Genomic DNA, 26,190 nt, shown 5'->3' with positions numbered 1-26,190 from the left:
ATGAGACGCGATATATCGAACTCCGAGAAGTCGAACGCTACCCGCCGACCCGGGTGGGTAGTATAGACGTAGCCTAAAGGTATGATTTGGTCACGGAGGTCTTGGATTCCATGACTTTAACACATCTCCATTACTTCCTTGGCTTCAGCTTCAGCCCCACCCCATGGCAGGGCTCAGATTTCGGCTTCAGCCCTGCCATGACTGTATCATGATTTTGTACATTTTCACCATGACTGCTCCATGAATTTTGCCTAATTTTACCATAACAAAACCATGTCCATAATCACGCCCTATCAATGAATGAGTGAAAGGAGTAATGAGAAATTATCTGTACTAGTAGAACTGATAAAAAATGGGAGGGGGGACATTTTTACTATTTTTCCCGCTACAAAAATATTCTCTCTCTCCCCCCCTCTCGATATATATAGATGGATATATATCTATATCTATATAGATATATATTATTTATTTATTTATTCAGTCTGTTTTCCATGAATAAATTCCGGTGGAAATTTTCTAACTAGCTCTAAATACTATGAGAGGATTCCATCTTTCCCCCATAGTATATAGGATGCAAATTTACCTGTTCAGGATACTGAGGCAGCCACATGGCCTTCAGAGGGAAGGGACTGGCTGCTGAGTTACCACAGAGTAACTAGGAAAAAGAGGAGGAGAAAGCCAAAATGAGCCTTGGGGAGGGAGATGCCCTCGAGCGTGCTGACACTTCTACAGAACTATAAAAGCTGGTTAGTGAGCTGACTAAGCCAAGAGAACAGAAGGCTGTCAAAGGAAAAGGAGCTCCTAGACTGAGGGCCTGGCTTCTACTGCCAGACTCCAGTTGACAGCAAACTGGACCCTAATGCTAAAATTAACCTCTAACAAGAAGTGGGCCAAAATAAACCTGGGCTGATAATATCCACTTGTGTATCAGGAAATATTCATTTTGTGTCCCTTTCTCCTTAGGGCATCAGTAAACTCTAAACAAAACAACTTTGCTCTTGAACTCTTAAGGAAGACTCACACTCCACACATCCAAAATGTATTAGGTGCTTTCTAAACACAACGGAAGACCCGCTCAAGGATCTTGTCCTTTTTAAAACCCTGTTACAGTCTTAGCCCTCACAGCATCCTCTGGCAAGGAGTTCCACAGGTTGACTGCACATTGTGTGAAAAAATACTTCCTTTTGTTTTTTTAAAATCTGCTGCCTATTAATTCCATTTGGTGACCCCTCGTTCTTGTGTTATGAGAAGAAGTAAATAACACTTCATTATTTACTTTCTCCACAGCAGTCATGATTTTATAGATGTCTATCATATCCCCCCTTAGCAGTCTCTCTTCCAAGCTGAAAAGTCACAGTCTTATTAATCGCTCCTCATATGGAAGCCGTTCCATACCTCTAATAATTTTTGTTGCCATTTTCTGAACCTTTTCCAATTCCAATATATCTTTTTTGAGATGGGGCGACCACATCTGCACACAGTATTCAAGGAAGTCAACGTATGTGTGCATGTGGACAGTGAGTATTTATAAACTCTCTCATTTGTATATAAATTAGCATAACAACTTGAAAAACTAAATAGCAATCTGCTCTGGAAACAGGTTCTATATTTTGGTTCCTAAAGTGTCACAAGGAAGGAAACTAAGAAGCACATTATTGGAAACTAGGGTTGCCAACATTCTAGTCACACAAAACCGAACACTCTTGCCCTGTCTCTGCCCCACCCCTCCTCTGAGTCTCCACCCCTGCCCCACCCCTTCTCCAAGGCCCTGCCCCTGCTCATTCCATCCCCCTTCCCTCTGTCGCTCGCGCTCCCCCATCCTCACTCACTTGCTCGTTTTCACCAGGCTGGCTCTGGGGGCTGGGGTGTGGGTGGGGGTGGGGGCTCCAGCTAGGGATGCTGGCTCCATTGTGGGGCCAGGGATGAGGGATTTGGGGTGTAGGAGGGGCTCCAGGCTGTGGCTGATGGGTTCAGAGTGTGGGAGGGGGCTCTGGGATGGGGCAGGGTATGTGTGTGGTGGGTGAGAGTTCTGGCTAGGGGTGCGAGCTCTGGTGTGGGGCTGGGGATGAGGGATTTGGGGTGTGAGAGGGGGCACCGGGCTAGGGCCGAGGGGTTCGGAGGGCAGGAGGAGGATCAGAGCTGGGGCAGAATGTTGGGGCGTGGGAGGGGTGAGGGGTGCAGACTCCAGGCGGCGCTTACCTCAGGTGACTCCTGGAAGCAGCGGCATGTCCCCTCTCTGGCTTCTATGCGGAGGCGTGGCCAGGAGGCTCTGTGCACTGCCCCATTTGCAGACACCACCCCAAAGTTCCATTGGCCGTGGTTCCTGGCCAATGGGAGCTGCGGAGACGGCACTTGGGGTGGGGCCTCAACCAGACCCTCTGGCTTCCCTTACACCTAGGAGCCAGAGGAGTGACATGCAGATGCTTCTGGGAGCTGTGCGGAGCCACGGCAGCCAGGGAGCCTGCCTCAACCCCGCTGTGCCACCGACTGGACTTTTAATGGCCCGGTCAGTGACCGGAGCCATCAGGGTCCCTTTTTGACCAGGCATTCTGGTCGAAAACCAAGACACCTGGCAACCCTACTGGAAAAAACAGTTTAAAATGTTTAAAGAGACCGATATTAAAGTGAAAGAGCCAACTCTTGCCATGTGGCTTCAGGTGCATTAGGAAGAATTGACAGATTGGGCAGCATATTTTCCCCCTCCCTACCAAAGAAATTAATGGCAATGACATGGCAGAATAACTCCTAGTACTCTCCTGAGCATCAGATGGAGAATCTGATTTATGCAGTTACCAATGCTTTATGGTCCTATGAGCTCATGGTCATAGAATCATTGATGTTAGAATTTAAAAGGGCCTATTTGGTTTATAGTCTATCTCCCTGCCAGTGTAGGACTGATCCCTATTGTATATTTACTCATATTTTGTCCAGTCTAGTTTTAAAAATCCCAGGCAACGGAACTTCCTTTGCTCCCATTTGGATACTGTCCCACAACCTAACATATAACCGTCAGTCTAATTTAATGCTATTCATCTTGGCCTCCCTTATGAAGTGGTAAATAATTCTTCTTCCTCCATGGCATTAACACCCCTCAAAGACTTAAAAGGGGCATATACTCTCCTAGTTTTCATTGAGCCAGAAACCGTATCTTTCTCAAAAGTAAATCCCATCGGTCCTCTAATTATTTTTATTCTCTGAACTCCCTCCCATTTGTCTTATCTTTCTAGCAATGAGATGTCCAAAATTCAATCTAATTCTACAGACGCAGTCACACCAGAGTCACCTAGAGAGGGATTATTACCCCTCCACTCTGTAACATGATGCTTCTGCATCTGCAATTCAAAATTGCATCTGCACTTTTTGGAGCCATATAAAGTTGCAAACTCTTGCTTAATTTGCTGTCTATTATCACTCCTATGGCCCTCTCAGCATTAGTACTTTCCAGGTTTCCCCTTCACAGTAAGAGTCAGCTGTGTTAAGATGCAATTTTCTTATTTGAAGCTGCCCATATTTCTAATCTCTATAGTTTCCTTTGTATTATTTCAGCTGATGTCTGCAATTACACCACAATGTAGTATTTTACCTGTGAATTTCATTAACATGCTATTTATTCATTTTGTTCACTATATTAATGAAATTATGAAAATGCTAAAGAAAACCACACCTACTATATATTGATGCTGCACTCCACTCTAGATAGGTCTCCCCTACACTCACGATGTTATACTTGACCATTTATCCTTTATATATATATATATAAGAGTGAAGAATAAGAGAAGGAATAAAAATAAAGGAAGCATCAGATCATCTTAGACATGTATATTGTCACATAGCTTGAAAACTGACTGCAGGCATTATATATATGCCTGCAGTCAGTTTTCAAGCTATGTGACAATATACATGTCTAAGATGATCTGATGCTTCCTTTATTTTTATTCCTTCTCTTATTCTTCACTCTTTGTATCCTTATCCAAAGAACTTCACTTCATAATGCAGGTATTATAAATATTTGACATATAAAGCTACTGCTCTACTAATTCTTCCCTTTCCAACTCTCCTATTTAGAGATTATGTACATCTATATTGACATTCCAATTATAAGAATTGTCAAGCCCGAGTCCCCACTCTGTCACTCTGAGTGCAGAATGTGGGGGCCCGCAAGGATTCTAATAATTAATACTGGCCACTCCAGGTTCTATTAAACTCCCAAGGTAACTGTTTCTCTCTGACCATGGATGGGTAGATGCTGCTACCACCTGAATGCAAACAATCCCTTTGAAACCAGAAAGGCATCCGTGAGAATTCCTTCCTGTGGGGTACCCTCAAGCCCTTTCCACACCCGCCCCCTCCCGGGAACTGCTGAGAAAGAAAAACAAAGAAAATCAGCTGCCACCACCAGCTAATTAAACAACATATGCACAAACCTCTTAGGACACCAAAAATCCAATCCTGTTCTTTAAAAAGGTAAATTTTATTAAAAACGAATAGAAAGAAAATACATCTGGAACTTGGGCTATTGCTAGATTTAAAAAACCCACTTACAAAATTTAAACATCAAGAATAACCTTCTTGAGGTCCAGCTTAAAGGTTACAAGCAAAACAAAAAGCATTTGGGGTTAGCACAGAGGAGTCCACAAGCCAAGAAATAAACAGAAATAAACCTAATCGCATCTTTCTAAACATTCCTGATCTACTTACACATTTGGGAGTTCCAAATAAGTAGTTCTAGGTATGATTTATGATCATACCTGGCTTAAAGCTTCTCATAGCATAACTGCTCCCTGTTTCCCTCTTTCCCGGAGAACACAAAGGGGAAGGTTTTTTTCCCCATTTTAAAAAGTTCTAGCCTTCTCATTGGCTCTTTTGGTCAGGTGCCCATTCCCTTTCCTTTACCTGGGGACATTTTTAACCCTTTACAGGTAAAGCAAGGAGAGAACAGCCACCAAGAGGTACTTTATAAGTAACTGGCTGGCTGGGTGTCTATAAAAGGGAGCTACCCCCACGCTTCATTTATCACAAGAATCAATACCAGACTTAGTCTAAACATCATACTTTAGTAATATTGCTATTTTTTCTTGATTTTCCATACTCCTTGCATTTTCATGGAGGCACTTAAGTACAGGGGTCGGCAACCTTTCAGAAGTGGCGAGTCTTCATTTATTCACTTTAATTTAAGCTTTCACATGCCAGTAATAAATTTTAACATTTTTAGAAGGTCTCTTCTATAATTGTATAATATATAACTATAAACTATTGTTGTATGTAAAGTAAATAAGGTTTTTAAAATGTTTAAGATGCTTCATTTAAAACTAAATTAAAATGCAGAGCTCCCTGGACCAGTGGCCAGGACTCAAGCAGTGTGAGTGCCACTGAAAATCAGCTTGAGTGCCCCCTTTGGCACACGTACCATAGGTTGCCTACCCCTGCTTTAGTACATCAACCGTTTTCTCATTCTTCATATTTTGCTTCAAAACTTCGCCTAAATTTCCTCTTTACTTTAACTATACATTTTGCTTTCTACTGGTGGCACACTTTACCATTATTTAAGGTACAAGACTATTTGTGTTAATCAAAAGCTCCCCTTTGCTCCCTTTCTTATATAGTTTAAAACACATTTAACAAACCCTGCCAGTTTTGAATTTTGGAATTCAATGCATCTTCTATTTAAGTACAGACCATACTATAGCCCCGATCTGATTCTAATGGAAAGAAGATACAGGAATTAAGGAGGAAAAAGGGAAATTTACATTTAAACATTAGGCTGTGCCACAAACCCACTTAAGTAAGAGAATACACAGTTATAGTAGAAACGTAACAAGTTTCTGATGTATATGTTCTAGGGTTTATTGTGACTAAGTTGGCCACAAATTAAATTTTGACTTCAACTGTACTTTTACTTGTATATGCGGGTTTGTAGCACAACTTTACATTATTTATGCAGTCTTCCATGAAAATGATAGTTGGAGTAATGGCATTTAAAAATACACATTGATAATTACCTCTGGAAAATATGTAAATTCGTATCCTATTGTTATCCTACATGACGGAATATAGAGAACATTCAATACTTGCTCTCATTATTTACAGGATCAGTTAAATAGAGAACTCGTAAGTCATAAAATGTTCATACAGTATTGTATAAATCTCTGACTTCACACTTGAAAGGGAAAATGGCTGTGAGCCAAATTCTTCAAAGTTTATCTGTGATCTGAAATGTATATTTGTCCCCACAGTCCAAGAAACACCTCCAGAAACTTCCAAGTCCTCTAAATTCTAGTTGTTCTATACTATTCTTGATAATAGACCAGTATTTCCAATAAAACTAACAGATGAAAGAATTCAATTTTGTTTACTGATCCACAGGCCTACTACTTGGATTTGGCAGAGGGAGGATTTTGAACAGAATGATCTATGGTAGACATTTTTTTTAAATTTAAAGTAAGAGAATTATATTTATAGGTCCAGATCCTTAGTAAATAAGCAAAGCTTCACAAATTCAGTGGAGCTATGCTGCTTTACACTATCTGAGAATCCATCCCCCAAAAATATATACAGAAGCTTGTTACAGCTAATCTGATTTTACCTGGAAAAAGTTTTATAGAAGTTTTTTCAAAACCCTTATTAGAAAATATACATTCAAAAAAATCACAAGCATTTTAAGTAATCATATACTATTAATGAAAAGAAATACTTCATTGTCTGAGATACCTTTCAGTTTGCACTGATGAGAGAGAGCATCTATTTTTATATTGGAACAACAAGATTTTGTTTACCTAAAAGAAAAGTGTAGTAGGAGGCATCTACAACATTGGTCTTCTATTTTTAAAGATACCCTTTTTTAAGTCATTCAAAATTAACATATGGTCAGTGTATGTAGCTGAAATTAAGAGTTGAAGTGTTCCAAATGTTCTTCATTGGAGACGTAAGGATTCTCATTGCTATGAAGGTAATTTAATATTTGCAATATAGCGGTACAAAAGACAATGCACATATTGAGTTGCACCATTACTTACTTCAAGCCAGACACAGACTTTCTATGTGTGTAAACTATCAAAGCACCACTAAACTTAAACAGAAATTTTAAACGCAGCAACTTGGGCCTCTTTAATCAACATCTGTTTAACAGTTTGTACCTTTCAATAGCAGCAAAGGTAACATGGCAATGCCTTAATACTATAAATGTCTGAACAGAAAGTAGAAATAATCTGAAATAGTGCTGTGTTCAGGATAGTTGTTTTCAGTGTGAAGAGACATCCACACTTTGTCTTTTGCTACATTCATTTTGTTCTGTCTCTTCCTGTGACATAGCAAATTTGTATTTAAAACTTGTATTATCTACAATGAGAATAAAAAACATCTTAGTGTAGTATCTGAATTTTCCTTTTTTCAACAATTTGTTTATAAAAGGTTCTGCGGTGTCATTAACATGTCTGAGATTTATTATCCTAAACAGCCAAGCATGTATTTACCCAGTTTTCTTAAATCCTATTTATTGTGGAAATTAAGAGATGAAAAGAATTATTAGACCAGCCTTTCTGGCAAATGAAGAATGGTTCCTTACAGTTTAATGAAGTTTGGAGGTGCTTTTAGATCTCATCCGGTGCTGAAAACTTAGTTGACATTAAGTGGCCAAAATCTTCATTTCTCATCTACATCTGGTAAAGTATTTGCAATACTTCTCAGGACTGGATCTCATTGTAATTTTCTACATTTCTGAGACTTCTAGGTTGGATAATTTTAATGGATGGGAGGGGGGCTAACTTTGAAGGTTAGAAGATTCAGCTAGAGTGAGATGCAACTGCTTGCCTTGTGATATTAGATATAGGAAGCACGTTATACCAGTTCTCTGGTTCCTTACCGACTTCTGGGTGTAATTCAAGTACTTCCTTTGATATACAAAGCCAAACATGGCTACCTATGAAATTACATTTTTCATAGCACACAAGTTAACATACTATAGATTTAAACTTCAGGAAACTGATGGCAAGGAGTTTTCAGCTGCGGGACCTCTGAGTTCGGATAATGATGATGTATTTATTAAAAATACATTACCTTCCTTATTTAACTTTCCTAAGACTGGAATTATGATACAACAATGTCTTCTCAGGCTTTTTCTGAGGATTGAGTGGATGTATGTAATATTGTCTGGGGAGTTGGGGAAGGACAACTTTATTTTGTCTTTAAAATGAATCTGTTATGTTAAATGTTGCTTAGGCAACCTAAGTTTTTATAAGTGAGGACATTTAATACATTAACAATTTTCATTTGTTTTGTGGTGAGTCTTTATAATGGCACAGAGCAGACTGGAGTTGCAGCAAATAGTTTTGCTTCTCCAAAGCTGCTCCTTCAACCTTGTTTCAGATTGTAGGGGGAGAAGCTAGAAAAAAAACAAACAAGATTTTTGTTCTTTTTGTGGATGGGAGGAAGGCTGTTTTGTTTTGATGAGTTTATATTTTCATGTTTACTTTAGTCTTAAAAGGGACAAGATAAAGATAAAAGTTGTATGTAATTTGATGTTCACTAGTATTTTTCTTGACCTCTATAAATGTCTTTTAAAGTTTTTATCCAAAATTCTTGGTGTCTTTTATTTGTCCTGTGAAGTTTCCAGGAAAAATGTCTTACAAAGAGCTCACTATGTAATAAAGAATTCTTATAAAAATATTTATAATGTTTCAGTAAAAAAAAAATATATTTTACATGCCACTGCAAGTCATAAATGTAAGTCTGTGCTCCAGGATTCATTCTATGAGGTGCTTTACAACCAAGGGTCTGATGTACTTGAATTTGCAAATAAGTATCTACCATCATGCTCCATAAGATGACAGATACCAGTAATTGCCTAGACTTTTAAAGTTACTAGCAGATGTCTAGTTTAATGCTTATCGACTTACTGCAGTAAGCTCATTACCTAACAGACAAAACAAATACAATAAAAATTAAATGTACACAAATATTAATTTCCATTGCACTATCCAAGACAAGCACTAGTTTTGGTTTTACCATCAATAGAGAGGTATCATAGTATTTATAGATAGTATGTTAAATCTTACCAAAAACAGGAAAGATCTCTCTTGCTTTTCATTCTAGTTTCTGCAATGTTTTTTAGAAAAACATTTAGGACTACATTTTGCCTGGTCCTTACATGGCTGCACAGCCCATGTAAGAGCCAAGAAGATTGCAGCTACTACACCAGAGAACACAAGGCCTGCTCTGTCTCTACCCCACTAAGAGTGCATGGTGCCTCAGAGGTAGGGTGACCATATGTCCCGTTTTGGGTGGGACAATCCCCCTTTTCAGCTCTGTTCTGGCTGTCCTTACTTTTTCACTAAAACTGGGCATTTGTCTTGATTTGTGCAGGCAGCGCTACCTTCAGAGCTGTCCCCCAGGGCAGCCGCACCCTCTCTTCAGCTGCAAGGCAGAGCAGAGAGCAGAAGCTGCTGCCGGGGTGTGGGGTTCAGTTCTGAAGGCAGTGCTGCTCACCAGCAGCATGATGGGAGAAATTTGCTGCTGGCAGGCAGCGCTGCTTTCAAATCTGTCCTCCCAGGGCAGCAGCCCCCACTCCCTGACTGGACACTACAGGTAGTTCTTATGTCTGGGTCAAGCTGAGACAACTGTCCATTGCTTGAATCACAGCATAGTGAAGAGTTTACTTAAAGGATTGTGCCTCAGAGATGTATAATCTCTTCCCAGGTAGCCTGGTATTCTGGTAAAAGGAGTGTATTACACACATCAGAATGGTGCACTCCTCCCTGAGTTCAGTGTCTGCAGTGACTGGTCTTTGAGCAGGATGCACGAAGAGTAGGGTGACAGAGTGGAGAGCTGCAGCTGCTGTCAGGGGAGTCAGCTCTGAAGGCAGCGATGCCTGCTAGCAACAGCAGAGAAATCTGCTGCTGGCAGGTAGTGCTGCTTTCAGAGCTGACCCTCTGGGCAGCAGCCCCACTTGCTGGCTGCAAGGCAGAGCATAGAAGTAAGGGTGACATGGTATTGCCACCCTTACTTTTATGCTGCCTCAGAGTGTGAGCCTTCCTTACTGTGAGGCTTGATATAGAATGCTTTGAGCACCTTGACCAGGAGGCTGCATAGAAGCACTAAATTAATTTTCCTAACAGCTCAGTGCAAGGTCAGCAATGAGAGGGTAGGAACCCCATTCATTGATGGGCACAAAACATGGCTAAATGGATTGTCAGCATCAGTAGGGTTGAAGGATGCCGCATGCAGGTCATCCAACGGGGGGTCAGTGACGGTGCTCTAATTTGTAAATGCTGATTTTTGTTGGTTAGCTGAGTTGCAGCTGCAGGCTCAAAGCAGTGTGATAGTCTCCTCACAGCTCCAGTGTTTGCCTAGCTTGGGAGCCTGAATGATGAGACAGTTTGAAATAGGAAGGGTTTTTAATTGCACATTTTGTGATAGCTAAGAGTCCCCCTGAGCCAAACAGGCTGCCTGCCGTAGAGGCAGAGTGCTATGCTCAGATGCTGGACTGAGCCAGTGTTCAGAGAATGGCTTGTGAAGAAACACTTGCAAATCAATTCTACCCTGGTGTTTCAGTAGCAGATTTACCAGGCCATAGAGATCTCTGGTATAAACCCTTCAACTTGGAGATCAACTTGGCCCATAGCAAGGAATTGGTTCAGCAAAACAGGGGCTGTCCAAAGCAGGGTCCCAGCCAGAGGTAGGCTGACATCATGTATCCAAAAAAATCCTTACAAGGAGCATAGACAGTTCATTCACACACATGTTCTCCTTTGTCAAGGGCTGGTTGTGTTAGAAGTAAGGGTGGCAATACCACCATAGTACCCTTACTTCTGTGCTGCTGCTGGTGGGGGCGCTGTCTTCAGAGCTAGGTACCCCAGCAAGCAGCTGATGCTCTCCATTACCCAGCTGTGAAGGCAGTGCTGCCACCATGATGTTGCCTGGTGATGCTTTTGTTCTTTTTGTGTGGGGAGGGAAGTCGGGGAGGAGGGCTTGTGCATACCTGTGTCCTTAGAAGAATCAGGAGTTTGTGTGTGGTCATTTTTTGCTATAAAAATGGTCTAGGAAACATCTGTGTAATTCTAATGAAGACCTCCAAAAGCAGTCCAAGTTTAAAAAAAAAAGACACTTCAACATTGAACAGCAGCAAAGTTGTATGCAAGACACATGGAGCACATTTCTCCATTGCCCATGGCGGTCAAAATGACATTACCCAGCACCTTAAAAGCAAGAAACACAGAGATGCTAATAAAAGTAAGTGTTTAACACCAAGTGTTTCAGGATTTTTTCTGAGGCAAGATACAGAAGTTGAAAAAAGCACTGGAGACTTGCCTTTGAGTGCACCAAAAAGTTTGAGTGGACACTGCTGAGGAACATGCCGCTGTGGGAGCAAATGCAAGACAGCCTCGCTGCAAGCCACACCAGAATTCCCACCTTAAATATGTTGGATGAGAATCATCTCTTTGACAAGTAATCTAGTGCAAAATCAATTGTCTCCAGTTGTCTTTGAGACTGAAATCAGCAGAGAACGCCCATCACCGAAAAGTGGCAGAAGATTTTTCAAGAGCTGGACCGTAGTGGAGTACAATACAAAGATATAGCCAAGGCTTTGGAATTTGTGCTATGTCTGCCTGTTACTACAGTGCACGTTGAACGTGTCTTTTCAATTATGAATGATGTATGGTCTCCTGAAAACAATCACACCTGAATGTCTCCACCATGAAGTCTCTCTTGTGTGAGTGAGTAAACTTTTTTCTAGACTGTATTGCGTTCTACGACAAGTTGCTGAAAGACAAGCAAACCCTCACAAAAATAGCATCATCAGAGAAATACAACTGGTATCAAGCAGCTTCACACCCCGAAGAACAACAAGACAAGGAACAATGCCAGTAACTACAGAGTTTTAGGTAAAATATACGAAACCAAGAAATATATGAACATAGATATAAAATATATGAAACTGCCTTATCTTTTTTGTGTAATGTAAGTAAGCTCCCCTGAGCACTGACCATCTCTTACCCGATGTCTCATTTTCTGGTTAGGGAAATATGGTCACCCTATTTGGAGGACAAGGAGGAAGTAAAGACGAAAAATCTAGGCCAGCACAGATGAGGCAAATAAGCTGCACCCACAAAAGGATGTGGTAGCAGGAATGCAGCCTTTGCACACCCAGGAATTTTTAGGCAGAATGTGTTTTCCTGGGGTAGGGCAGTTCCATATTTCCCCACACGCCTCATCTCAGGGAAGAAGAACAATCTAGCCCAGAGGTGGGCAAACTATGGTCCGTGGGCCACATCCAGCCTGCGGGACCGTTTTGTCCGGCCCCTGAGCTCCTGGCCCGGGAGGCTAGCCCCCGGCCCCTCCCCTGCTGTTCCCCCTCCCCCACAGCCTCAGCTCACTGCACCGTGGGTGCAATGCTCTGGGCAGCGAGCTCCTGGGGTAGCGCAGCTGCAGAGCCCGGCCTGACCCGGTGCTCTGTGCTGCGTGGCTGGCTCCAGCCAGGTGGCTTGGCTGTAGTGCCACCAGCCACCGGTGCTCCAGGCAGCACAGTAAGGGAGCAGGGAGCGGGGGAGGGATGTTGGATAGAGGGCAGGGGAGTTCGGGGGGTGGTCAAGGGCCAGGGGTGTGGATAGGGGTCGGGATGGTCAGAGGGCAGGGAACAGGGGGGTTGAAGGGGGTGGGGGTTTTGGGGGCGGTCAGGGAGAAGGGGTGGATTGGCAGAGATTGCTGCCAGCTCTGCAGCCTGCCAGGTGTGTGAGATGCAACGAGGAAGGCGGAGAAGCCCTATTCCTGCCGAGTGCTTTGTGGCCTTGCGCTCAGGGAAGAGGTTCTGATTATCCCATGCCCTTAAGGAGGGAGAGGTTTCTTGGGTGCATACACCACATCCCACTACACACGCATAAGGGCAGGGACAATCTGGCTCAAAAGTTTTTAGTCAGGGAATTAAACTTGTGCTTCTAAAACTTTTGTTAGGGCTGTGATGTTAAGGCAAAATATTACTAATTTATGAATTTCAGAAGACAGGCTGAAAGTAACCTTTTTTATTCTGTTTTAATGGAAAATAGTAAGAACAGTACAAGTGCAGTGATAACAGTGAGGAACACAAGTTGCCATACCAGAGCGATTACCCTTCGTAAACCCAACCAAGCTTTATTGGTAATTTGTTATCTTGATCAGAGCGGTATCTCATGACCCCATGGAGGGGACTGAATCCCTCTGTGATAGTTTACTGGCCTGATCTCTTATATAACTAATTTGATAAATTCCTGCTTTCTATTATCTTACCACGCAGTCCAGGTTTTAAGCTTTGCAGCTCTCAAAGTTTGTTCAACTGTTTACCATCATATCCACCCACTGACATGCAAAAATCCCAAACTCTCAAAAGTCATGGATTGTTTTAAACAAACATTAAAATCATGTTATTTATTGCTCCCCTGACAGCCATGACAAAAATCCAGACTTAACTATGGATGAATATTTTAGGATAGCTCACAGCAGGTATTTCACTGCAGGTTAAAATATATCTTTACATACTCTCAATCCTCTTTATCAACAAGCAGCTGCTTTTAAGACTAATATTTTAAAAATTCATGTGGCACTTTAGCAATTTCTCACTCTGAGTCAGGAACAGTAATAGGCAAATAGGCAGCTGCGCCCAGATGCTCTCTTATTCTGATCAGCAGTATGATCAATCCTGCATGGTGCTGCGTAGATAGTAATAACAAGACTTTAAGGCAGATTCATATGATCCCCACGTTCCCTCCAAGACTAGAAACAGATTTGTGCCTTCAATTCATGACATTTCTTATGCAATAAAAACAGTGGGGCTGATCTTCCTCTCACTTACCCAAGGTCTTACACTGTCATAACTGACTTTAGTGGAATCACTCCAGATTTATAGCTAAGTGAGAAGAAAGTCGGGCTTAGCATCTCTTTCACATTTCAAGATCAGACAATGTTATGCCATTTTCCTCTTGCCTGTCCAAGTAACTCTTCACCCCCATGCACTTTATTTCACTTTGATCTTAGCACTGTATCTGGTTAGATGTTAAAATTAAATTCAGGTGTATGAGAAGGAAGTGAATTAGCTTCAGATTCTATTCTGAAGTTGGGTTATAGCTACGCTTATTCAAACATACCACCATTGAGTCTACCTCCAAGAAGTACATATTACTTGGCAACAAGAAAATTATCAAAGCAATTGACCAAACTGGCAGAGTTAGCTCTGACTGCATCTGGTAACCATAATATGAAGGGGGAAGCATAAGGATAACAAAGAATTCTCATTTATCATTACCGTTAAACTTAACTACAGTACGAAGTCTTCAAGTCTTTGAACTTCATGCTTTCATTACACCAATAATAGCTTCACTCAAAGATGAAGGTGATGCTTTTCCAAGAGTGATAAAAGGTCAAAAGCGTTAACTCAGTGGAAACTCTAGTGATAGTATACACAGTAACATGGACAGCAATGACCAGAAAAGCCTGACTGCTACCATCAAGGAATTCCAGAAATGCAAAAGTTACGGTGTTTTGGTTCTGTGCCAACGAGAGAACACAAATGTAAAACTATATGTAAAATAAATTCTAAATAAACAAGTCTATTTTTCATATTTATTAGCAAATTTCCAAACTAGATTAAGATATTTCAGCACAAGGCACTCTTATCCCGGAATAAGTGTGTTCACACAGTGAGTTAATCAGGAATAGCTATTCTGGAATAATTCCCTGTCTAGTATGAGGGTACGTCTACACTACGGGATTATTCCGAATTTACATAAACCGGTTTAACAAAACAGATTGTATAAAATCGAGTGTGCGCGGCCACACTAAACACATTAAATCGGTGGTGTGCGTCCACGGTCCGAGGCTAGCGTCGATTTCTGGAGCATTGCACTGTGGGTAGCTATTCCGTAGCTATCCCATAGTTCCCGCAGCCTCCCCCGCCCCTTGGAATTTCCGGGTTGAGATCCCAGTGCCTGATGCGGCAAAAATCATTGTCGCGGGTGGTTCTGGGTAAATGTCGTCAGTCACTCCTTCCGCTGGGAAAGCAACGGCAGACAAGCATTTCGTGCCTTTTTTCCCTGGATTGCCCTGGCAGATGCCATAGCATGGCAATCATGGAGCCTGTTTTGCCTTTTGTGACTGTCACCGTATGTGTACTAGATGCCGCTCACAGAGGCGATTCAGCAGCGCTACACAGCAGCATGCTTTTGCTTTTGCATGATAGCAGAGATGGTTACCAGCCATATTGTACCATCTACCATGCCATAAATTGGTAATAAGATGATCGTGGCTACCAGTCCTTTTGCACTGCACCATCTGTTGCTGTCATAAGTGCCCCTGGCTGCTCTTAGCCAGGGGCGCAAAAGCCAAAATTGGGAATGACTCCCTGAGTCAATCCCTCCTTTTTGGTATCTAAAAATAGAATCAGTCCTGCCTAGAATATGGGCAAGTGTACTAGAGAACCACTGTATCATAGAACCAGAGAGCACAGCTGCTCTGTGTCAGATCCTGCAGAAATTATGAGCTGTATGCTATTCACAGGGGGTGCTCCTGCAACAACCCCACCTGTTGATTCCGTTCTTCCCTCAGCCTTCCTGGGCTACAGTAGCATTGTCCCCCCACTTGTGTGATGAAGTAATAAAGAATGCAGGAATAAGACACAGTGACTTGTTAGTGAGATATGAGTGGAAGGCAGCCTCCAGCTGCTATGATAGTCCAGACAGGACAGTAAGGAGTGTGTAGGAGAGGAGCCCAGCATCCCTCTGCTAGTCCAGGGGCAATTGAATCTTTTCTTTACACATGAAGGGTGGGGGCTGATGGAGCTCAGCCCCCTGTTGCTATGATGACGATGGTTATCAGCCATACTGTACCATCTACCAGGAAAAATTAGGGCCAGGCGCCCTTGATCGACCTAACAGATGCTAGTCAGCATGGTTACCAGTCCTTTTGCACTGCCCCATGTGCCAATAGGCTGATGATGAGGACGGATACCAGCCATATTGTACCATCAGCCATCCATAGCGTGGGGGGAGCAAGGATGTTGGTGTTGAGTGCTGCACCATCGCATCTATCTGCAGCATTCAGTAAAGATAGGGTGACATGTAAAAGAGTCAAGAGAGGATTGTTTTCCCTTTCACTTCTGGGGGGTGGGGGGGGGTGCGTAAATTGCCTAGCTATGCCCTGACCCACCGCGGACACTGTTTTTGACCCTAGAAGCATTTGGAGCTCAGCCAAGAATGCAAATGCTTTTCAGAGACTGCAGGAACTGTGGGATAGCTTGAGTCCTCCAGTCCATGAGCGTCCATTTGATTCTTTGGCTTTCCGTTACGCTTGTCATGCAGCAGTGCGCTGAGTCCCTGCTATGGCATCTGTCTGGAGATTTTTTAAAAATGATTTTGAATTTCGTCTTCTGTAACGGAGCGCTGATAGAACAGATTTGCCTGCCCTTACAGCGATCACGTCCGCATCGTCCATGCGGGAGCTCTTTCTTTATTTTGATTTTTAACTGCATCACCACACGTGCTGATCGGAGCTCCACGCTGGGCAAACAGGAAATATTCAAAAGTTCGCGGGGCTTTTCCTGTCTACCTGGCCACTGCATCCGAGTTCAGATTGCTGTCCAGAGCGGTCAGTGGTGCACTGTGGGATACCGCCCGGAGGCCAATACCGTCGATCTGCGGCCACACTAACCCCAATCCGATATGGTAATACCGATATTAGCGCTACTCCTCTCGTTAGGGAGGAGTACAGAAACCGGTTTAAAGAGCCCTTTATACCGATATAAAGGGCCTCTTAGTGTGGACGGGTGTGGCGTTAAATCGGTTTTACGCTCCTAAAACCGGTTTAAACGCCTAGTGTAGACCAGGCTTGAGAGTGCACATGGTGAACATGAGTGCCTGCACACTGATCACTTAGATGCCAATTAGTTTTCCCAGAGAAAGCTGATTGAAGTAATTAGATAACCAGGTTATGGGGGGGGAGCTGGGCAGAGGGCTGCATGTGATAGAGCCAATTAACCCATCAACCCAAATCTGGTGATGAGGCACAGGAAGGAAGTGCAGGGATGGGGAAGAGAGGGGAACAGGGCTAGCTGAGCCCAGTCACACAGAGTTCTCAGGGAAGGGAGACTTTTTTCCCTCTGGTCCTAATGAGAGGGCCAAAAGCACACAGGATATCATAAAGAGACTGTTACATGGGAACAGTGGTGGTTTTGGTGGAGGAAACTCAAAATAAACACCACTGTGAATGCACTACTAGTAGAGTTTGCACAATTTCTGTAGGACAAGACGAGAGGAGCAGAGCTGCATCCTGTTACAGTAGACAAGCCCTAAGAAGAAAAAATTCTGAACCACTCCCAGAAAAGCGGTTAATGGAAATATATGGAAAAAGGGTTCCAAAGAGCAGCTCTCCCAGTAACCATAATTGTAGCCTCTTTGATATCAGTAGATGAAAATTCTAATGCAAGTTTTCAGAATGTGAATATATCTCACTAGAGAAAAGGGAAAATGATTGCTGGTAAATCTATCCTTGTAATTTTTAACAAAAAATTTTTTTTGTAAAGGGATAAAGAAAAGCATGACTGGAGCCATCCTGTATTTTATTGTTTCTAATTGTTTCTAATTTCTACAAAGATCAGATGTCTTCATGCTAAGTTCAGAAAGCTATAGGCAATGAGACATAGGACATCTCTTAATAACAAGTTTATATAAACATTCGATAAGTCAATATATTTGTGAACTACAAATTTCAACTTCATATTTTATATTTTGAGAAAGCAATGTTTCCATCTAACTTCTACAGACTGTATGCATAGGGAGGAGTCCCCTGTTTGCTTAGGTTTTCTGCAACCTTTACTCACAAAAAAGGTACAGAATACAGCAAAAACAAGTGAAGGCCTCATCTACTCTGAGCAAATGACTAACTGCTAATTGCACTGCTGAAGGCTGTTCAAGTAAAAAAATAGGTAGAGTCTTCAAAGAAAGTATACCTTGTTCAAAAGCATGAACTATTTACAGTATTACATATAATATATCATTTGAGATTGCCATAAAGGCTGTCCAGGGGATGTTTTAACTTGAGATCTAGATAGTCACCTGAAAACCTACATAAATGCTTCTGAATGTTTAATGTTCATTAAATATGGGTACTTGCCATAGCAAATCCATTACAGAATTCATCCTTTTACAAACTTACATACACACAAAGTACCGCATACTTTAAAATGTACACTCACTTTATTTTCTTTGTGCACAACATATAGCATTTGTTGACCAATTTACATTTATCATATGGCTGTGACAACAAAAATATTAGTAGTAGTAGTAGTAATTAGTAATAATACACAAAGATGCTTTGGGATGAAATTGCCTGCTTTCATTCTTATAAAATAAGTCTAATTTGCATTAATTAGTACATCTAGAAGAAAATGCATTTTGTTTACATTTAATTACATTAAATTAATTACATTACATTGTTTACATTAATTACATTATATTGTTTACATTAATTACATTAATTACATTACGTTAATTACATTTACTTCTGATCTGAAGCACAGTCAGTCTGTCAATGCTATAAATCAACAGCACATAGGTGCAGATTCACCCCAGCCATTTTCCATTTTGCCAGGGAAGATATTGTTATAATTAGGGATCTTTGGGGCTTTTCATTATAAATGCTGTTTTTCAGACACTTACAACAATCTTTTTTGGACTATAGAATGAAATCCTGACCTCACTGAAATCACAGGTAAAACTTCCATTGATTTCAGTGAGTCCAGGATTTAACCGACAGTGTTCAGAACACAGGCTTAGCACATGAGGAAATGACAGAAGTTAGATGTTCTGGATGATCTTTCTGCCAATGCAAAAATTATTCTCTCAAGTACATTTTGCACTGCTCCCTCCTGTTTTATTTTTAAATTCCCAAGCATTAGGACTTGTACCACATCCTATGGGAGACTATTCCATAGCCTAATATGTTTTCGTGTGATTCAATCAATTTTTGTTTTCTTAATCGCATTCCATTATTCTTAGTTATCCCTCCATGTGCCACACTAAATAATTCCTCTCCATTCCTTTGCATCATCCAAATATGTACTCTTTTCTGTCATTACTTAGCCATATTACATATAGCGTAGTTCTCACACTGTCTCCAGAAGAAATTTCCTCCAGTCTATTGAAAATAAAACACCACTATTTCCCTTTGCTTAGCTTAGTAGTCAGTTCACATGTTGTGAATCACTTCTCAGTGTGAATAAATGTAGTATCTTATTTAAAGATCATTATTTATTACTTACTTAATAAAGATAATTGTTAATTACTATTGACATTTCAGAGCTCAGCAGCAGCTATCTTGCCAGCAAGTGACATTGGTAGCATGAGACCCTTATGTACGGGTCTCATTAATTGCACATTACAAATGTCATACAGATCATTAAAGGTACTTCAGTATATTCTATCTAAACAATTCTGAACTTTTAAACAGTCACATTTTTGTATGAACTATGTTTGAAAATAACTTTGTCACAGCTTGCTACCATAAGCTTACAATGGGCACAACTTGTTTACTTATCCTGTTAAAAATTCCCTACCAAATCAAACCTCCCTGTGCTCCCTTCACATTTGCCCTCCACCCACAAAAATGTGAACCTTGCTCATATTTTAATATTTTATTATACTTTATATTACTTTTATTTATCCTACACCGGTTTATCTCCGTTCTATATAGATTTTCCCCAACTACTTGTCTACCTACCGTCATTATTGCAGTAGTACTGCAGTATTGCAGTAGTACCTAACAGCCCCATCCTGGAGCAGGGCCCCATTGTGGTAGGCACTGTACAAACATATTACATACAGTAGCTCCTCTCCCAAAGAGCTTTCATTCTTCACACACCCACCCACCCACACATACACACCTTCAGAATGACCTCAGATAACATGTCCCTCCCCACCCCACCCCGGGATGTGTTCTCCACACAGGGCTGGAAGGGGTAGGTAGGCCTCTGCAGGTGTGAGGCGCAAGAAAACAAAGTCCATCAATCACTACTGAAGCATAATCTCTGATGGTGTCCACGGCTGTAAACTACCAAGTGCCTAACTTCTTACTTGGTTACTGTCACCCCCTTCTGACTCCTTCCACGCCTGTTAGTCTCCAAAGCTCCAAAGCCCATAACAAAGCTCATGGAATCTACAAATGATGACATCATTGGAGTTCCTGAGATGTAAAGGAGCCATTACTTGGTGCTACTAAGGGTGGGTATGTGCTGACTGCTGAGACACCATGTACTTACAAAGTCCTAGATCTGTTTGTGAGATGAGGAAGACCTATGCCAGCCCTCACCCTCTGGTGCTGCTGGCTCAGCCTTTATTAAGTCTCTCTTTCCTAAGGATGTTGGGATCTTCTTCAAGACCTGTTTACTCTGGGAAATTTTGTGGAGGGTCTCATATGCTTAAGGTGAATGAGGTGCTGCTGATGGGCTCCTGTTACTTGAGTATGGTAATTATAGGTGTTTTTCTAGATGAACAATCTAGAGCAGCGGTTCCCAATCTTTTCTGTTCTGGAATACTTTTCCATCAGGACCCCCATTCATCTAGCCAAGACACCCCTCACATTTACCAGTATAGGAAGGATGGGGTGGTCACAGTCCCTTGACACTTGTTTGAAACCCTCAGGATGAGATCCCATGTCATAATCTGCCCTAAGAGAAGCATTCTGAGCAAGTTTATCTGGTCAGTGCAATATTTAACAAGGACAGAGGCTTATTTAGCCAGGAAACTCTTTATCTTCTCTGAGCTCAAACAAGTTATGAAAACTCTGACATGTGAAAGCCAGTGAACTTCAGTTTTGGAAGAGTTACCTATATAAGGTGCCCATTTGCTCACAAAAAATAGTGAAGAGGGCATTTCTGGGTTTATCTTTATGAAGTTCACAATCTCATTAGATACCCTTTTTAATAGTTCCAGTGGCATCTTCTTTGATGCCTATGCTCTGTGGTGAACTGAACATGGCTCAAGGTGCAATGGATTCTAGTCACATGGGCCAGATTTTTCAAAATATTTTTAAAAGTATGAATATGTAGTTAGGTGCCTGATGGGATTTTCAAAAGCTCCTAAGCAGCAAACTCCCAATAGAACCATCATTTCAAATACCAACATAGTGATGTCAATCATAACATAACTATCATGAGACACAGGGCACAACAACGTTTCCCCAATTATAAGGGGCTCATTAGCTTACGCTATTTGAAGTGATACCAACTCTGATACTCAGAGAACTTTCATCTTTTCAGGACTTCTACTTAATAAAACACCCTTCTGATTTTGTGAACTCATCAGCTCTCACTTGAGGAATTTAGTAGATTTCTTTTGCCAAGATGGATGCTTGCTCTCTGCTCACTGCTCCATGGCTCACTGCTCCATCCTTCTCATGCTAGAATCCTTCACCAGCTACTGAGAACTGACAGCAATCTGGTATGTGATTTGGTCTAGGTGTGCTGTAGAGAGAACTCAAGGCTGTAACCAGCAAATCCACAGAGGAGGGGCAAATGGTAAGAAATTTTGAATGGTCATGAGCGTCCTATTGCCATGCTCCTTAGACCAGTATAGGGAGAATTGGCTGTAATCCAATTAACTTCCTCTTGAAGGGAAAACTAGAGAGCAAGCGGCAGCACAGGCAGGTCCAAGTAGAGCAGGGAGACAAAGCAAAGTATTGGGTGCTTAGCCACAGCAAAATGGCAAATTCCACTACAAAAATGGTAGATTCAGCATCACAGCGGAAAAAATCCATGACTGTAGAATCACAAAGTCCACAGAGTCTTGAGTGAGATAAACACTTTGAACTATTGTTTATGCCTGGCTGTAGATACAGGCCAGTATAACTGCATTAGTTTATGCTCAGTTTGTTTTTTAGGTTTTCTCCATAACCGTAAGGGCTAGAACTAAGATTTTGTTTAAAGCGGAGAGTTGAGGGGGGAAGACAGTGGTCATAACCACACTGAAATCTTTTCATGAGCCCCAACAGATTAAGAACAGCCTTGATTTAGATGGACTGATTGGGTCTGTGCTAGAGCTGGTCGGGGATTGCTGACAAAATATTTTGTCAGAAAATACAAATTCGTTTAAACCAATTTTTTTCCCCCAAGAACATATCAGTTTTGACTAACCGTTTGTCAGAAAGGTTTCTCAGGACCGGAATAGAATTGCTAATGATAGACAGCAAGAAATAGCACTCCCAAATGCAAAAAGCCCAGTTCTTAGGGCACTCACCCAGAATGTGGGAGATCCAAGTTAAAGTCTCTGCTCTGAGTCAGTCTCTCTCTAACCGAATGAACGTTTAAATTAGTCATACAAAATGGAACAGCTCCAACTGAGGAGACTGACCCAGTGGTTATAGCACTCACTTTGGATGTGGGAGACATGGGAACTTGAACCTAAGCCTCCCACATCCCAGGTGAGTGCCCTAGTCACTGGACCAGTAGCTATTCTGTGGCAGGTAGTTCTCTCTCATTTTTCATGACAAACTTTGCAAGGTCTTGGTTTCATCCCAGTGGAAAATAAGAAAAATTTTTGAAGTCTCAAAAAATTTTACAGACCAGGAAAATCATTTCCTCCCTAGTTCTAATCTTTGCTTTCTTGTTTTCTTTTATTTACTCAGCCAGCCTGAATTTGTTTCACAAGCATTATTTAAATGCTCTAAAGTTGAGCTCCATTACAAAACCAACAGAGATTGCTCTGACATCAATTCTACGATGATATGTTCTTGGATTAATATTGATAGTCTAAAATAGAGTCTTTTTTCATTGGTGTATCTCCTTTTTATCCTGGAGTGTCCAAGGAAACATTATCTTGTGTTGCACAGCTTCACCCATCAGCAGATGGTGACAACATTTTGAGGCATTCAGTACTTTGAAGACAGTATTCTTATCTGGGGCATCTACTTCTACAGGTGCTATTTCTTCATATAATACATAAGCCAACAGTCACCTTAGCAGCTTTGATGTCATCATTAAAAAAATTACCATTACTTGCAAGGTAAACAACATATACAATCTGCTGTCAGAGCCCGGGTCTGTTTTAAGAAACAATTACGTAGTGCAGCATCTGTTGTCTCATTCTAGCACTAATGTGGAAGACTATGATTTGGTTATTTCCAAACTCAATTCACGTTGCACCTTATTTAAGAGCTCTCTGACAGCATCTGCCACAGTTTGTAGTAACATCCAGTGCTCTACCACCAATGCTAAGGTCCATATTTTTGAAAAGGTATTTAGACATTGTTGCGCTCAGTGTTGCAATTGTTAACTGAACCCAACTCTCATTTTCAAAAGGGATTTAGGGCATTTAGGAGTCTAACCCCATCAACTGGATTTAGGTTCCCAAGTGCCTAAATCCCTTTAAAAATGAGAGTAGGCTCCTAAATCAGCTAGGTGTGGCAATACTGAGCATAGCAATGCCTGAACACCTGTAAAAATCTGGGCATGGGTATTTTCAGTACATTTCCTCTGTTCCCTAACAATTGTAACAGCTGCCATTAAATATTCTAAAGCCTGTAATGGGATTTTGAGACCACACACCAAATTTATAAATCTATAAAATCTGATGCAAACTATATTAGAGATGTGCTTAGGCTTTACATGCCAAGCCTGGTCCAAAGGAACAGACATTCTTCCTGTTTCGAGACATGGATGTTCTGAATTCAGAATGTGCAGCTGTTTTGTGCTTCTCAGTCAAAATCCCTTGCCTATGTAAATTGATAATATTAATATAGTTTCAAACTTTTTAAATTCAAGATTAAGACATATTTGTTTGTTTCATTATGGCCTTAATCAGACAAGATGTAAATTTATTGTTTTTAGAAGACACTAAACAGCAGGGCCTGCAACATACTGTATAGTACATTATAATTTAATCTCAGAAGCACAATACCACCAAGTGTGCAGCATCCAGCTGCTATGCATGCACATTCTAATTATTAAATTATAGTTAAGACTTTAGAGTTTGTAGGAAATATCATAATTATCTGGTAGTTTAGGGCCTTAAGTCACGTAGCACTTCATCAATCATGAAACTTAAACTAGTAGAGATGGAAATGATAACAATTTTACATGAAAAGTTTGTGTGTTGTAGGGGAAAGCAAATAGTCTCTTAACCCACTTGTATTATCTCATTTTAATCCCCTACAAAAAACCTCCCTAAAAGAACTTCCACAAGCTTCTGCCCTAGGAAAATCTAACAGTGACTCCTCTACTTTCTTCTCTTTCTACAAAGCTCCTGTTTTCAACACCAAAGAGTCATATATCAGGGTGGTATGTAACTGGCTTTCAAACACCTATGAATTCCAAGGACTAAATGTATCAGGATTAGCCACCGTATGCAGGAGGAAATTGGGAACACGGAAAGACATAAAAGACTTGTCATCCACTTCAGCACTTTCTGCCTTCGGTAACACTGCATATCCCTTGGCCTTTCAATCTACACTGTGGCTGCAGTCATAGAACATGTAAATATTGGTACGAAATTCACAAAGATTTCTGAGGTCTGCCCCTCTGCATGCTAAACTGACAGATATGAGGTGTAAGACTAGCTTTGCCAGGCTAAACATGGTTATTAAAGCAGCATACCCAGTTTTACTGGCACTAAAATGAAATGCTGGTGCCAAAATTTCTAAAAGAAAGAAATATTAAGTAACACTGCACCTCTGACATTGACATAAGTTTATTATTATTTCGTGCCAATGCACCTTGATCCAAACCATCCAAGTGCATGCTGTTCCAATCCTGGGCCTCCACTAAGACTGACAATTATACTGAATAGTGTAGTGGTTTTCCAGTTTGGTCAAAACTACACACTCTCTCTCATGTGCATATGGCATCTGCAGAGCAGCATTCTATGGATGCAGTTGTAGGTCCGTAAGCCATTTCGAGGCCTCCTCTGTGAAATTATTTGGATATCATTCACAACTACACTGAAATTACTGAGTAAAAGGAAAGTGCATTAATCACTAAGTATCTAGCCCTCTCCTTTTCTCTACTATATTTTGGCTACATGTGCTTAGATGCCTACCTGTAGAACTCACCACATCAATTCTGTAAGGATTTTTTAGTTGTTTGAATTTTCATATGCATCAGAAAGACTCATGGCTATCAAAATAGTCCCAATGCTTTTCTGTCTTTTCCATCTTTATTAGTAAGTACTCAATAGAATCATTTTTATGCCTCTACACTAGCAATATAAAACAACAAGTTAGGGCCAGATTCTGACTCTCTACCTTATGTTGAGTAGGGCCTTATTCAGAGCAGTCCTACTGAAAAAATAAGACTACTCACAGAGCCAGGTGTTATTCCACATGGGGAAAAACCATCAAAATCTGGCAACACATAGAAGAAAATGAAGCCTTCCTAATTAGGCTTGTAATACCTTCAGAAGAGGCTAATGACTAGTGTGAACGTTTTTAAAATTGCAGTTCCATCATATTCAATGTTTTCAAGAGAATAACTTGGCAACCATGCATTTATCTGCATCCAAGCAGTGGTGCTGAAACACTTATTATAGTGTGGGTACTGAAAGCCATTGAACAAAACTGTAAACCCTGTATATGATGGAAACCGCTTCAAGCCAGGGGGTGCTGCCACATCCTCAGCTCCCCTAGTTCCAGCACCTCAAATGTTAAGCACCAAAATGTCTGGCTACCAACAGCTGGAGTATGGTAACTCCCTTCTCTCCACAGGGAGAGAAATATCCCAGGGACCAAAAAGGAAAGTGGAGCAGTGACTGGACACCAGTGGAGCATGAGAGAAGGATGGCAGGGATGTATATACTAGGGGAGAAAAGGAGAAAGGAACTGAGCAGCAAAGCACAAATACAATAGGGAGGCTAGATTTTAAAAAAAGGAACAGGGAGAAGACAAAATGAATGTCCAGGGAGACTGAAGTGTTCTCCTACTGGCTTTTGTATGTTACCATTCCTGATGTCCGATTTGTGTCCATTTATTCTTTATTCAGACTCTACGTAAAAGAATAAATGGACACAAATCAAACATCAGGAATAACAACATACAAAAGCCAGTAGGAGAACACTTCAGTCTCCCTGGACATTCTATAACAGATTTAAAAGTAGCCATATTTGAAAAAAAAACTTCAAAAACAGACTTCAAAGAGAAACTGTAGAACTAAAATTCATATGCAAATTTAACATCATTAATTTGGGCTTAAAT

General features: G+C 41.1%; 1 protein-coding gene across 9 annotated transcripts in view; it reads right to left on the bottom strand.

Annotated features, from left to right (window-relative positions):
• The window catches only part of ERC2 (ELKS/RAB6-interacting/CAST family member 2), an 829,394-nt gene that overhangs the window by 489,305 nt on the left and 313,899 nt on the right, over positions 1-26,190 (bottom strand). The window lies entirely within an intron of this gene.

Source organism: Mauremys mutica, chromosome 7, assembly GCF_020497125.1.
Source record: "Mauremys mutica isolate MM-2020 ecotype Southern chromosome 7, ASM2049712v1, whole genome shotgun sequence".
In the NCBI taxonomy this organism is placed as follows: Eukaryota; Metazoa; Chordata; order Testudines; family Geoemydidae; genus Mauremys; species Mauremys mutica.
Note: the sequence above shows the minus strand (reverse complement) of the source record. Positions and strands in the feature narration are given on the sequence as shown.